General features: G+C 40.1%; 1 protein-coding gene across 2 annotated transcripts in view; it reads right to left on the reverse strand.

Moving 5' to 3' along the window:
* The window catches only part of LOC132381975 (uncharacterized), a 76,510-nt gene that overhangs the window by 15,087 nt on the left and 46,896 nt on the right, over nt 1-14,527 (reverse strand). Inside the window, exons 2-4 of one of the 2 annotated variants that reach the window (XM_059951692.1) lie at nt 11,684-11,864; nt 8,561-9,257; nt 3,587-3,798 (exon numbers count right to left, since the gene is read on the reverse strand). The gene's annotated coding sequence lies outside the window, so the exon portion shown is untranslated. The remainder of the gene's footprint in view (nt 1-3,586; nt 3,799-8,560; nt 9,258-11,683; nt 11,865-14,527) is intronic. The other variant, XM_059951690.1, reaches the window with a different exon arrangement.

A 14,527-nucleotide genomic window follows, 5' to 3' on the forward strand; every position in this document is an offset into this window, starting at 1 on the left:
ACCCGTGGGGAGAGGACATATAAATTATCATTGTACGCTGATGATTTGTTATTATATATATCTGACCCTGAAAAATCTATCCCTGCTATTTCGTCTTTGCTTGCTCAATTTAGTAATTTTTCTGGTTATAAATTGAATTTTAACAAGAGTGAACTATTTCCATTAAATATGCAAGTTCCAATTTATAAACATTTACCATATAAAATTGTTACAGATTATTTTACTTACCTAGGTATTAAAATTACTAAAAAAACATAAAGATTTATTTAAGGTTAACTTTTTACCTTTAATTGATCAAATTAAGCAACTTGCTATTTTTCAAAAGAATGTCCATTGGACATCAGAGATAGACTTTTAGCCCTTAATCCTTATCAAAAGGATTTCGTAACCATCATTTATAAGATGATCATGAATTTACAGTTAGATGTATCAGAAAAAATTAAGAAGGAATGGCAAGAAGAGTTGCATTGTCCTATATCTACTGAGCAATGGGAAAAATTTTTATTATTGGTAAATTCGTCCTCTATTTGTGCTAAACATGCCCTAATACAATTTAAGGTTGTACATAGAGCTCATAAGTCTAAGGATAAACTGGCTCGATTTTATTCTCATCTTAACTCAATCTGCGATAGATGTCATTCTGATGTTGCTTCATTGATTCATATGTTCTGGTCTTGTCCTTGTTTACAAAATTATTGGAAAGATATTTTCAGTATTATTTCAAAAGTCTTAAATATTAATTTTCAACCGCATCCTCTTACTGCAATTTTCAGTTTACCAATGACGGATAATAATCGTTTATCTGCTTCAGCTCAACGAATGATTGCATTTGTTACATTAATGGCTAGAAGATCTATTTTATTGAATTGGAAAGAAATTAGTCCTCCAACTGTATTTCAGTGGTTTTCTCAAACTATTTCTTGTTTGAATTTAGAAAAAATTAGAAGTGTGGTTTTTGATCCTTCAGTTAAATTTGAAGAAACTTGGAGACCTTTTATTCAGCATTTTCACATGAGTTGAATTGTCTTTTCCTAAACCTTACTTATATTATCCTTAATCAATTGGATGGAGGTTCGGAGTTATTGGCACTACTGTATATGTACTTAATATTATTCAATGGCCCATGTTGGTTAGTGTTTTTTTTTGCTTTTTTTTTCTCTCTTCTTTTTTTGGGGTTTTTCTTTTTTTTTCTCATTTTACTTCTTTGTTCATTAATGTTCTGGGTTTGAGAGGTTATATATTTTTATTATTACATATCTGAATGTCTATTTGAACTTAATTATGTACTCTCAAACATTTTGTATTCATGTTTCATTTATGTTTGTTTAAAACTAATAAAAAGATTTAAAAAGAAAGGTAATGGATCTCAAGAGAGTGAGTTTGTTGAATGCCTAAGAGATAGCTTTTTAGAGCAGTTTCTCATTGAGCCTACTCGGGGATCAGCTATACTGGATTGGGCATTATGTAATGAACCAGAGGTGATTAGGGAGCTTAAGGTAAAAGAACCCTTTGGAACTAGTGATCACAATATGATTGTGTTCAACTTGAAATTTGATAGGGAGAAAGTAACATCTGACATAGCAGTATTTCAGTGGAGTAGGGGAAATTACAGTGGTATGAGAGAGGAGTTGACCAAAATAAATTGGGAGGAGTTGCTGACCGGGATGTCAGCAGGGAGCAGCAATGGCATGTGTTTCTGGGGAAAATGAGGAAGGTACATAAGTCACCCAGACCAGATGAACTATATCCTAGGGTTCTGAAAGAGGTAGCATTAGAGATTCTGGTGACATTTGAAATGGTCTTTCAGAAATCATTGGATTCTAGCATAGTGCCAGAAGACTGGAAAATTGCAAATGTCACTGCACCCTTTAAGAAAGGAGGAAGGCAGCAGAAAGGAAATTATAGATCAGGTAGCCTGACCTCAGTGGCTGGGACGATAGTAGAGTCAATTGTTAAGGATGAGGTGATGGATTACTTGGTGACACAGGACAAGATAGTACAAAGTCAACATGGGTTCCTTCAGGGAAAATCCTGCCTGACACACCTGTTGGAATTCTTTCAGAAGATTACAAGTAGGATAGATAAAGGGGATGTTTTGGATGTTGTGTATTTGGACTTTCAGAAGGCCTTTGACAAGGTACCACACATAAAGCTGCTTACCAAGTTAAGAACCCATGGTATTACAGGAAAGTTACAAACAAGGTTAGAGCCTTGGCTGATTGGTAGGAGGCAACAAGTGGGAATAAAAAGATCTTTTTCTGGTTGGCTGCCAGTGTCTAGTGTTGTTCCGCAGGGGTCAGTGTTGGGACCACTTGTTTTTATGCTGTAAATCAATGATTTAGATGATGGAATAGATGGCTTTGTTGTCAAGTTGCAGATGATACAAAGGTTGTGAAGAGGCAGGTAGTATTGAGGAAATAGGTAGGATGCAGAGGGACTTAGAAGAATGGGAGAATGGGCAGGGAAGTGGAAAATTAAATAAAATGTTGGAAAATGTATGGTCATGCACTTTGGTTGTAGAAATAAATACGTGGACTATTTTCTAAACAGGGAGAAAATCCAGGAATCTGAGATGCAGAGGGACTTGGAAGTCCTTGTTCAGAAGACCTGAAGATTAACTTGCAAGTTAAGTCAGTGGTGAGGATGGTAAATGCTATGGTAATATTCATTTCAAGAGATCTAGAATATAAGCACAAGGATGTGATGCTGAGGCTTTATAAGGCACTGGTGTGGCCTCACTTTGAGAATTGTGAACAATTTTGGGCCCCTCATCTTAGAAAAGATGTGCTCACATTGGAGGGGGTCCAGAGGAGGTTCACAAGGATGATTCCAGGAATGAAAGGGAACGTTTGATGGCTCTGAGTCTGTACTTGCTGGAATTCAGAAGAATGAGGGGTATCTTATTGAAACCTTTCAAATGTTGAAAGGCCTAGACAGAGTAGATGTGGAAAGGATGGTTTCCAAGGTGGGAGAATGTAGGACAAGAGGGCACAGCCTCAGGATAGAGGGGCACCCTTTCAAAACAGAAATGCAGAGAAATTTGTTTAGCCAAAGGTTGGTGAATTTGTAGAATATGTTTGCCACATGCAGCTGTGGAGGCCAGGTCGTTGTGTGCACTTAAGGCAGAGATTCTTGATTGTTCATGGCATCAAAAGTTATGGGGAGAAGGCCGGGAACTGCGGTTGAGGAGGGGAAAAAAATGATTAGCCATGATTGAATGGTGGAGCAGACTCGACGGGCCAGATGTCCTAATTCTGCTCCTTTGTCTTACGGGCTTATGATCTTATGTATTATGGTCTTAACTTTTGATAAGACTGGTTGGGTTGTAATTAGCAAGAGTGCATTTATTTATTTTTGTGAACAATTTTCACCATGCTAGGGAAATGACAGTGTTGGAAGAGTTTGGCTGGAGTTAGTTCTGGATGGCAGACCTCTAGTATTACTGTTAACCTGTTGTTTGCTCCAATTGTCTATAAATTATAATCTATAATTTATAGAACCAGCCTGTAATTTTCTGGTTTATTCTTAGAGCCTTTCTGAAACAGTGGAACAACATTAGCTATGCTCCAATCCTCTGATACATTACCTGTTGCAAAAGATGATTTAAATATGTCTGCAAGGGCCTTGGCCCTCTCTGCACTTGCCTCTCACGGGGTCTGAGGGAACACCTTGTCAAGCTCTTGCCATTTATCCACCCTAACTTATCTCAAGACAGCAAACTCCTCTTCCTCTGTAATCTGTATGGGGTCTATGAAGTTGTTGCTGGTCTGCCTCGCTCCTGTAGACACTGTCCATATCCTGAGTAAATGCAAATGCAAAATATTAGACAATAGACAATAGGTGCAGAAGTAGACCATTCGGCCCTTTGTCTCATGTTATCCTGTGTCACCAAGTACTCCACAACCTCATCCTTAACAATTGACTCCAGCATCTTCCCAGCCACTGAGGTCAGGTTAACTGGTGTATAATTTCCTTTTTGCTGCCTTCCTCCTTTCTTATAGAGTGGAGTGACATTTGAAATTTTCCAGTTTTGGGAACCATATCTCAGAAAGGATATAGACAATAGGTGCAGAAGTAGACCATTCGGCCCTTTGAGCCTGCACCACCATTTTGATATCATGGCTGATCATCTACTATCAATACCCGGTTCCTGCCTTGTCCCCATATCCCTTGATACCCCTATCCATAAGATACTATCTAGCTCCTTCTTGAAAGCATCCAGAGAATTGGCCTCCACTACCTTCTGAGGCAGTGCATTCCAGACCCCCACAACTCTCTGGGAGAAGAAGTTTTTCCTTAACTCTGTCCTAAATGACCTACCCCTTATTCTCAAACCATGCCCTCTGGTACTGGACTCTCCCAGCATCTGGAACATATTTCCTGCCTCTATCTTGTCCAAACCCTTAATAATCTTATATGTTTCAATCAGATCCCCTCTCAATCTCCTTAATTCCAGTGTGTACAAGCCCAGACTCTCTAACCTCTCTGCGTAAGACAGTCCAGGCATCCCAGGAATTAACCTCGTGAATCTACGCTGCACTTCCTCTACAGCCAGGATGTCCTTCCTTAACCCTGGAGACCAAAACTGTACACAATACTCAAGGTGTGGTCTCACCAGGGCCCTGTACAAATGCACTTCACAATTACCTTTGCCAGAAAACAGTCTGTCACAATCTACACTTGACAGATCCTTTTTGCTATCATCAAAACTGGCCTTTCACCAATTGAGAATTTCAGCCAGGGGACCAGACCTATCCTTTTGCATATTTACTTTGAAACTAAGGACAAGTAATCAATATGTGCAAAGTATTCCCCTACACAAACTTCTGACACCTACCCTGACACATTCCCTAATAGCAGATCAAGTATCTCATTGATTAAGAAAATTTCCTGAAGATATTTGACAATCTCTATCCCATCTAGTCCTTTTACAGTATAGGAATCCTAGTCAATATGTGTAAAGTTACAATCATTTTTTTATCAACCTTATGTTTTTTGCAACAATCTGTGATCTCTACAAATTTGTTCCTCTAAATCCCTTGGACTACTAGGTGGTCCGTAATAAAGCCTGATAAATGAGGTCATAACTTCCTTATTTCTCAGTTACACCCATAACGCTGCGCTGGACGAGCTAACACGAGGAAATCTGCAGATGCTGGAAATTCAAACAACAACACACACAAAATGCTGGTGGAACACAGCAGGCCAGGCAGCATCTATGAGGAGAAGCGCTGTCGACGTTTCGGGCTGAGACCCTTCATCAGGACTAACTGAAAGGAAAGATTGTAAGAGATTTGAAAGTAGTGGGGGGAGGGGGAAATGCGAAATGATAGGAGAAGACCGGAGGGGGTGGGATGAAGCTAAGAGCTGGAAAGGTGATTGGCGGAAGTGATACAGACCTGGAGAAGGGAAAGGATCATGGGACGGGAGGCCTCAGAAGAAAGAAAGGAGGGGTGGGAACCACCAGAGGGAGATGGAGAACAGGCAAACAACTAAATATGTCAGGGATGGTGTAAGAAGGGGAGGAGAGGCATTAACGGAAGTTAGAGAAGTCAATGTTCATGCCATCAGGTTGGAGAACTTGGAGTTAATGGGCAACTAGGAGAAAATAGTTCCAGAGAAGTAAGTGGGACTTGCTCTGAGGATTAACGTTAATGCAGCTCATTTCCCCCCAAGTTGGTGAGACTCGAACTTGAGGTTCTAGGTTTAGGGTGAAAGTTGAAATATTTAAGGTTAACCTGAGAGGAAACTTCTTCACACTGAGGTTGCTGTATATAGAACCATAGAACGTTACAGCACAGTACAGGCCCTTCAGCCCTCCATGTTATGCCGACCCATATAAACCTTTAAAAAAAAGTACTAAACCCACTCTCCCCCATAACCCTCTATTTTTCTTTCATCCATGTGCCTGTCCAAGAAGCTGTTAAATAACCCCTAATGTTTTAGCCTCCACCACCGTCTCTGACAAGTCATTCCAGGCACTCACAACCCTCTGTGTAAAAAACCTACCCCTGATGTCTCCCCTAAACTTTCCTCCCTTAATTTTGTACATCTGCCCTCAGTTGTTTGCTATTGGTGCCCTGGGAAACAGGTACTGACTATCCACCCTATCTATGGCTCTCATAATCTTGTAGACCTCTATCAAGTCCCCTCTCATTCTTCTACACTCCAAAGAGAAAAGTCCCAGCTCTGCCAACCTTACATCATATGACTTGTTCTCCAAACCAGACAACAACCTAGTAAATCTCCTCTGCACCCTCTCCATAGCTTCCACATCCTTCCTATAATGAGGTGACCAGAATTGAACACAATACTCTAAGAGCGGTCTCACCAGAGATTTGTAGAGTTGCAACATGACTTCTCTACTCTTGAACTCAATCCCCCGTTAATGAAGCCTAGCATCCCACAGGCCTTCTTAACTTCCCTTTCAACATGCGCAGCGACCTTGAGGGATGTATGGATTTGAACCCCAAGGTTCCTTTGTTCATCCACACTCTCAAGTAACTGACCATTAATTCTATACTCAGTCTTCTGGTTTGTTCTTCCAAAATGCATCACCTCACACTTATCCGGATTGAACTCCATCTGCCACTTTCCTGCCCAACCTGCAGCTCCATCCACAACTCCTCCAATCTTCGTGTCATCCACAAACTTACTCACCCATCCTTCCTCCTCTACATCCAGGTCATTTATGAAAATCACAAATAGCAAGGGTCCCAGGACTAGTCACTGACCTCTAGGCAAGATACTTTCCTTCCACAACTACCCTCTGCTTTCTTCCTTTAAGCCAATTTTTTATCCAAATTTAAGCTAATTTTTTTATCCAAACAAGTTGCAGGTAGAAGTGGTAGATGCAGGTTCAATTGTAACATTTGGGGGAATTTTGGATAGAAACATGCATGAGAAAGGTTTGGGTGCAGGCGGATGGGATCAGGCAGGCAGAGACTAAGAGAACGTGTACAAATCTCAAAGGGACCTTCCTCACTTGAGCATAACTTGTGGCACATTCAAAGAAAAATAATAGCCTTAAAGCTTCCATACAGAGATAACACATAATACAGGTGCTAAGGCAGAGCTGAAAATGAATGGGGAGAGGGATTGTCCCTTTATTCACTCAAAGGGATTTGGAAGTCCCAGGCAATAAATTACATTCCAGGAGAGATGGGGAGCCAGGAGACCTGCCCTGTCCATCATAAGCATGGTCTGAGGAACTGCCTAAAATGGTCTCCAGCAGTGGTAATCACTGCCTGAGGGTGTAACCCAGAACAAAATTTCATTCCACAAATCCACACACTGTTTTTACATATAGAGTGAAGGTGCTAACAGAAACATCCTTTTTATGTGGTGATCTGTGTTTCTTAAATGAGGTGCCTACTCAGAATAAAGAGCTGGGAAGTAGGTCATTGAAGGGTTTTTTGATTCATCTCAGCTCCTCCGTCTGATATCTGATGATTGGGGCAATTATCAATGGCTAGGTGGTGCAGCAAGTAGAGGTTCTACTTCACATCTCTGGAGAACTAGACTATACCCTGACTCTAGTGCTATCTGCTTAGAAACTGCATCTTCCCCTGTAACTGTATTTCCTTCCATGTTCCAAAGACATGAGGTTTGGCATGTCAATCAGTCGCTGTTAATTGCAACTGATATGAAGGTGAGAGTTGGAATCTGCAGGGTGGTGTTGATGGAAATGTGGGGAGAGTAGGTTACAGGGAAAATTAAAAGGGAAATGGGGGGCCTCGTGAGCTTGCATAAACTTGACTGGCTAAGTAGCCTCCTCTAGTATGAGGAAATATGGAAAAATGGCAGTCCATCATAACCTCAAAGTCTTGGATCTACTGAGTGATTTGGGATGCTGAAGTTGTTTGCCCACTTCTCCACTGGTCAAGCATTTATGCTAGGGAACCAACTCTCTGTTCCTGCTGTGCCTGTTAGACTTTTCGGCTGGTAATATGTGATGCAGCTGGTACTCGCATAGATAGACTTCATGGTCAGCAGAGACAGGGTGGACCAAAAGGCCTGCTTTTGTCCTGAACAGTTCTGTGCTTCTACAGTAAATGTCAAATTGTGAAATTAGGAACACAATTTTAAGTATAAAATCATCTGGAAGTTCTGGTACACTCCAACGCTCAAGTAGGCTGACAAAAATGATTGGATTAAGATAAGAATATAGCAGCCTGATAACATTGGTTCAGTGTCTATATATCGCAAGAAGGCAAGAAAATTAACATAAGTCCAATCAAAAATGATGGAGAATTTGAATAAATGTTCTACCACAATTTTGAGGGATTAACCAGTAATTAAAAGACCAAAAGAACAAAGTACTAGAAACATGAGACACCCTTATTTATGCTGCCTAAAGATTTGACAGATATTGGCAATGTCTAACCAATAACCCTATTCACCCTTGAGACAGGAGATTAGACAGGAACAGGTAACCTCTAGTGAAATAACAGAGGCAAGAAGCAGAAGTTCTGTTGTCCAGTATGAGGACCTCCTGGTGACACAGTACTACCCACACCGTGATAAAATTCTTCTGAGTGAAAAAATTAATTTGACATACTAGAGTAATTAATGTGGGCATGCCCAACATTTCTTGTGCATCTGGACTTGTACAGTACATATAATAATTTAAAGTTTAACTTTGACAGTTTGACAGTTGCCATTCATTGCTGAGCCCAGGTCCTAATGCAAGGCACAATCCTCTGTTTGGACAATTTAAATGGCGGCCTAGATAGACTGGCAAGGCAAGGTGTCAAGAGTCAGGCAAGGTTGGATCACTGTGTGTCGAGCCAATTTGGAGAGGTCGAGAATGGCTTCTGCAGCAGTGAAATCTGGGCCAGAAGTGAATCACTAGATGGCGTGTTCTAGGCCCTGAGTGATTTGCCACAGCAGAGTCCTAATGCAAGGTACGATCCATTGTTTGAACAATTTAAATGATTTAAACACCAGCTCAGATAGATTGCGACCTTCTCTCGTCACGATACTGATGACTGCCCCTGGCTGCTGTGCTTCGTGTCTGCAAACTCTGTGCCAATTTACTCCATGAATAAAATGAACTGAATACCGAGGCTATGGGTCAATTCTGGGATGCTCCACAGATTTGCTTCTAAGGATCCAATCTGGTTTGGAATGCTGTTGTTGTCACTCACTTCTGTGGGTTGCATCATTTGTGCTTTTTCTCCTCTGTGCACATTGGGGTTGGTCTTTATTAGCATTTTGATAGTTGGGTTCTTTCGGATTTCTTGCATTGCAACCACCTGTGAGCAAACAAATGTCACGGTTGTATAGTTCAGACATTCTTTGATAATAACTATACTTCAAATCTTTGAATAAAGCTTTTGTTAAAAAAGTTGAGAACCCAGGGTGGAATTAATTACATTGGGAGTGAACACTTGCAATGATAACCATAGAATAATCTGTCAATTGGCTGGCAGTCATATTTCAGTTACCTTATGTTTTCTCTTCCCTTTTGGTTCAAAGGATTAAGTGGCACTCCCTTTACTGTGTGCAGGAAGGAATAACAGAATTCAATATGTTGGGCATGGTGTGATACATGTTCTGAGCTGTGTATATTCCAATGCAAGAAGTATTGTAGGAAAGGCAGGTGAAATCAGAGCATGGATCAACACATTAATCAACAGAAGCAGGACTGGCAGCTCAGTATTCTGAGGTCCGTTGTTTTAGACGTGACAGAGGGAGGGATTAAAGGGTGAAGAGTGGTGTTACTAGTCAGGGAAAATGTCACAGCAGTGCTCAGTCAGGACAGACTGGAGTGAAGCCTGAGGAATAAGAAAGGTTAATGGGACTATATTACAAGACCAGCCAATGGTCCAGAGGATTTAGAGGAACAAATTTGTAGAGAGATCGCAAACTGTTGCAAGGAACATAAGGAAGAGAAAATCTGCAGATCCTGGAAAGCCTGGCCTGCTGAGTTCCTTCAGCATTTTGTGTGTGTTGCAAGAAACATAAGGCTGTTGTAGTCACTGATTTTAACATTCCACATATTGACTGGGACCCCCATACAGTTAAGGGAATAGATGGGATGGAGTTTATCAAATGTGTTCAGGGAAGTTTCCTTAATCAGTACATAGAAGTCCCTATGAGAGAGTGCGATATTTGATCTGCTATTAGAGAATGAGACAGGGAAGGCGACTGAAGTCAGTAGGGAGGAACACTTTACATCTGATGATCATAATGCCAAAGTTTCAAAGGAAGATGGAAAAAGGTAAGTCTGGTCTGTGGGTTGAGCTATTACAGCAAGTAGATCAAATTGCTTAGTGACATCCGGAAACAGTTTCTTGCACATGTAAAACATCAGGATACTTACATATTTCTTTTGCTTCCTATTTACTTCAAATCATGTGATCCAAATACAAACTAAAGTAATAAACTGAAGTATAAAATAATGTTTGGAGGATTTTATTTGCTGTTGACTGGAGATATAATTAATTACTCTACCTTTCAACCAATGTAATGTTACTTCATGAGATCTTTATGAATATTTAGTTAAAATTTATTTGTAATTCCAAGCAAAAGTGGCAAGAATTTATTTAGAGACCGTGGCTAATGGCTACTTTTGTAACCAGACAGTTGTTATCAGTAGAGCTCCAAAAGGATCCGATTCTGAACTTAGATTCATTGACAGCAGACACAGAACATAGAACTTAGAACAGTACAACATAAGAACAGCCCTTCAGTCCACAAAATTGTGACAATCTAATTCAGTTAGGTCACCTAATTCCTTCTGCCTGCACATAATCCATATCCCTTTGTTCACTGCCTATTCTTGATTACTACACTGTGAAGTCTCAGGGGTGCCTACCCTGAAGAAGTTTAAATCTTCCCTTCAACAGGAGTTCCGTGAAACACTCCCTCACTGCTTCCCCTCTGTGATCTCTGCTGCTTTCTGACTTTGACCACATGCTTACCCAAACCCGCTACTACAGCCATGTATCTCTCCTGGGAACGTTTTTGCCACCAGCTTGTACCACATGGCTTCCAGATTTGTTTTCTCTTTACTTCATCCCTCTCCTCCCAGTTTCACCTATCACCCTGCATTTTTCGCTCTTCTCTTCCACATTTTAAATCTACTCATGTATTTTTTCCAGTCCCACCAAAGGGTCTAGGCCCAAAACGTTGACTGTACTTCTTTCCATAGATGCTGCTCGGCCTGCAGAATAATCATTTCAGTGATTTTTTTATTTCCTGAAACGTAATGGTTGATGAATGTTCACATATTGTGTTGTATTGTGCCAATATATTAGTCAATGCATCCTGATTGGGTTTATGTTAATCCAAATAAAGAGCCCAAATTTTTGGTGTCCTCTTGACTAAATATGGTTGATCTGAGTGCTTCAGTCTGGAGTTCCTACCAGAATTGACTGTTACCACAGCAGTCTGCCAATGGAAAGTTGACCCTGGTTAGGGTAATGATTAATTATGATGTTGGCTGCTGAGGTCATGCTCTTCATTAAATTTCTACACATCTTGAAATGTGCTAACTTAGAACTGACACCTCTGTTATGGTTTATTCAAGAGTTATGGAATTATGTGAATAATTCCATAAAAAGCAGAACTAGTCTTCAGGAAATAAAACCTGTACACAAAGTTAACTTCTAACTGAGGCTACGTCCACATTGCACCGGATAAATCCGTAACCAAAGCTTTTTCTCTTCGTTTTTACCCTCTGTTCACACTAAAACGGCGTTTTCGTCCCCCGAAACCGGAGCTTTTCAGAAACGCTTTCCAGGGTGGGTACTTCTGAAAACGCTGCTCGGGCAGATCAGTGTGGACAGGGTAACCGGAGACTTTTGAAAACACTGTCAGACGGCAGCACGCCATTTCATTGTTTTCTTGAACACAACCTAACAATTTCAGAACAGACAGCAATGAGACTGAAGCCAGAAGAGTTAAAAATGTACTCACCAAATACTTTGACTCATAACTTACTGAATAAATAAGTATACTCACTTTGCCGTTTTCTGTCCTTGCTCGTATGAAAGTGGTTTACCTATTTACGCAAGTACTTCTCTGACAATAGATGTGTAACAGCCTAATGTAACATTGAATGGAAGTACAAGATAACACTGATGCAGACATGTTTTACACATTTAACAAGGTGCTTTATTAATGGAACAGAGTTAGTCAGTTTTTCAATGTTCGTCGTCAGCCAGGTCATATGGTCCATGAACTCCCCGTTGGTTGCCTCCATATGCTTCAGTATTTGTTTTTTTTTACTTTTAAATCTTCCTGCGCGAGAGTCAACAGCTGCCCGTCGTTTAAGTTTTTCTAGTCTGTAACTGAACAAACACGCACCGTCTTTCACAGCGAGATTCAACACCAAACATGTCGCTTGTTTTCGGTAGATGTGTCCTGCGCATGCACAGTAGGAGGAGATTCGACAAAATCTCTGTTTCAATGTGGATAGAGATAGTTTTAAAAATGCATAGTGTGGATGCCTATTGTTTTTACTTGAAACCAGCGTTTTCAAAATTATCCGGTCTAGTGCGGATGTAGCCTGATACTATGTGGCAAGTGAAACCAATCATTCAATGTGCCACATTCTGTTTGTGTATCATGGAAACAACACAGGGCAAACAATGCATTAATGTTTCTGTCATTAGCCTATTGTTAAGGGTTCTTGACCCTGAAGGGATAACCACTCAGCTTCACTTGCCCCATTATTGAACTGATCCCACAATATATGGACTTACTTTCAAGGACTCTTCATCATATGTTCTCAATTTTTATTGCTCATTTATTGTTGTTATTTTGATTTATTTCTCAGCTCAAGCAGGTAAAACCTGAGGCACAGGGAGAGCCAAGTATGCTCATTTCTCAATTGAAAGGAACTGTCAGACTATTCTAGTGGTGCTCAGTATTGTGGCTTTCTGAAGATTTATATAAATATTGCAGTGTAGCCCTAATTGTTTAATGCTATTACATAGTGACTTTGGGATGATACCAGTTGTAGATACTATTATTAGGAAAATGTATACCCTGTTCATATTCCATAGTCTTTTAATTCTGCATATTTCTGTATGTTGTGTGCGTTGGAATGGCTATATTTATTATCTAAGTTGTTTCTGATTGTTTATCCTGTAATATTATATCTGGACAGTTATTATGGATTGTCCTATTTGTGATAATAGATCAATCATAGGATCCTGACTCTAAAATTGGATCGGGATTGTATTATGGTGAGGTATGGTGTCTTTCATGAGTTTGTGTATTAAAGCAAGATTTTGGTGAATGATATTTGCCACAATTAGGCCTTTGTAAGTAATCAGATTGAGTTAAACTGCTGTAGGATCCTGTAATGAATTGGATTGTTTCAAGTTTTTCTTGGCGTTTTCTGCATTTATCATCTTGGATTTGTTGGTCTTTTATTATGCATTTTTGATATTTTTTTAAATTAACCACCTGGCCCTGTGTTGCTACAAGGAAACCTTCTGTTTCTGGAAAGAGGTCTCCAACTCCAACTCTGAGCCAGGCGGTTGTCACTTTCTTCTCGACATCTGTTCTGCTCAGATCATGGGAATGTCTTCCATGGAGGGTTTGCTCTTCAATTGGTTGACTTTTTCTTCCACAGTGATAATTTCTTCATTTTTCTGGGTTGTTCTTTCATTTAAGTTCAGTGGTGTGTACTCTGCATATGCCAGCATGGAATGCTGAATTCTGTTTTTGTAGATGAAAATATACCCTTAGAAGTTTTATCTGACTGTTGTGTAAAATTCCTCCTTCTGTCCTAATCTAAGTGTGTTCCAAAATTTGTTTTTCTTTGTAAATTTTCCAATCAGTTTCAGAACTAGATGTTATGCCAAAAGAATAAGTGAATTTGGGTATAGTGAAGGTGCTAATTGCCTTTGTTATATTTTTACCATTGTGGTGTGGTGGCTTGCACACGCAGGACTCGAACCGCCATCGGGAGCCACGGGCAGACACGTGTTAGCGTGTTTGGAACTACCCGCTCAGGGTGGACCTTCCAGGGACAGTCTGATGTCACATCCGCCCCGTGGGTTGCAGGGGCCCATGGGAGGGGAGATATAAGCATGCGATTTTGAATCAGTAAAGGCATTCTGAGTTCAGCTCTCTCTGCCTTTCTGTGTTTCTTTAGTAGCGCGTTGTGCGCGACTACAATGCTATATTTGGCAGATTTTCTTAAGCCTTGAAGAAAATTCTGTTGAAAGTTTTCCCTTTATTGCACTACAATCTATTTTCTTTGCTTGATATCCCAGATACATACATGTTTCATATTCATCTATTGTTTGTGTTGTATCCTGCTGCTCTGTTTTATCTTCTGTATTTAAACTAGTCCAAAATTCATATTTATATCTTTGGAAAATAGTTCTACTATTTGAATTAATTGCTTTAGCTTTACTGATGAAGGAGCATATAATTTCAAATTGTCCATGTATAAAAGGTGTGCCAAGGTATAATTTGTTCAGTTGTTTTTGATTTGATACCCAAATTTGTCCAACTCAGTAAACTGGAGAGCCATTTTAAAGCTGTCTAGCAATATCAAAGT

Source organism: Hypanus sabinus, chromosome 27, assembly GCF_030144855.1.
Source record: "Hypanus sabinus isolate sHypSab1 chromosome 27, sHypSab1.hap1, whole genome shotgun sequence".
In the NCBI taxonomy this organism is placed as follows: Eukaryota; Metazoa; Chordata; class Chondrichthyes; order Myliobatiformes; family Dasyatidae; genus Hypanus; species Hypanus sabinus.